Source organism: Bison bison, unplaced genomic scaffold (genome assembly GCF_000754665.1).
Source record: "Bison bison bison isolate TAMUID 2011002044 unplaced genomic scaffold, Bison_UMD1.0 scf7180017846659, whole genome shotgun sequence".
Taxonomy (NCBI): Eukaryota; Metazoa; Chordata; class Mammalia; order Artiodactyla; family Bovidae; genus Bison; species Bison bison.
The window spans coordinates 26,948-28,405 of record NW_011477232.1 but is presented as its reverse complement, the minus strand read 5'-3'; positions in this window follow the sequence as shown (position 1 = coordinate 28,405).

Sequence of the window (1,458 nt, the reverse complement as noted above, 5' to 3'; positions counted from 1 at the left end):
TACTAAGATTCTGAAGATCACTAAGGAGCATGGGTTTTTCTTCTTCTCCTTCTTTTTTTTTTTTTTTTTGTTTGTTTTTTGAGGAGAGGTGGTTGTCAAAGTTCAGTGTTGGATATGTTAAATCTGAGATGTCTGAATAGAGACAAGTGTAACTATACAGTAACAGTGAATCTAGAGCTGAAGGGAGTAGTCTGGACTGCATGTGGAAATCTGGGATTCTGCAGAATAACAGGTGGTATTTGGGCCCTTGAGACTGGGTGAAAATTTACTAAAACCAAAACCATGATGAGCTTAGTTGTACTAAAACATAAAACATAAAGGATGTGAAGGGGAGGGATGTACTTAGAAGGCAAGCAGGGAAGAGCAACTATACATCAATAAAATGGACAACCTAGAAGAAACGGACAAATTATTAGAAAGGTACAATCTCCCAAGACTGAACCAGGAAGAAATAGAAAATATGCACAGACCAATTACCAGTAGTGAAATTAAATCAGTGACTTAAAGACTCCCAACAAAGGTCCAGGACCAGATGGCTTCACAGGCGAATTCTGCCAAACATTTAGAGAAGAGTTAATGTCTATCCTTCTGAAATTATTCTAAGAAGTTGTAGAGGAAGGAATGCATTTGAACTCACTCTGTGAGGCCATCATCACCCTGATAACAAAACCAAAGACAGCATAATAAAAGAAAATTACAGGCCAATATCACAGATGAGCATAGATGCAAAAATCTTCAACAAAATACTAGCAAACTGAATCCAACAATACATTAAAAGGATCATACATTCATGATCAAGTGGAATTTATCCCAGGGATGAAAGGATTTGTCAATGTCTATAAATCAATCAGTGTGATGCACCATACCAACAAATTGAAGAATATGATTATATGATTATCTCAATAGATGCAGAAGGTAAGCAGGGACAAGATTATAGACGACCTTATATTCTACGCATACGTATTTGCAGTCTATCTTGATAGGGAATTGCTGAAATCAACAGAAAGATGTAGTCAGACTTGCTTCAAACACACTTGCTTCATGACACTGGTGAAGTGTAGGAGGATTAGAGATATACACACTATTATTTAGGTTATTACAAAGTTTAGGAAAGAACTATCACACAAATGTTTCTCAAATCTCTCTACATACCAGACCAGACACAGCATGGGACAAACTCCCAGGGCTCAAAGTGAAACTTTATGTTAATTTTGTTCATCTTGTCCACATGGGAAGAGCATTCAACGAGTTAATGGCACCAGGGCTGTGGTCAGCTTGAAAATTAGATTTCTGTGTGTGAAGTAATTCATTATTTAGACATTTAGGAACTGGCTCACCCTTACCTCAACACTTTAATCCCGAAGCTTTCCAGTTGACATAAAATTGAGTTCCACGCCATTCAAATTTGAAGGTCAAACTAAGACTTACAGTTTCTGGAGCCATGGTTATTCTCTCAGG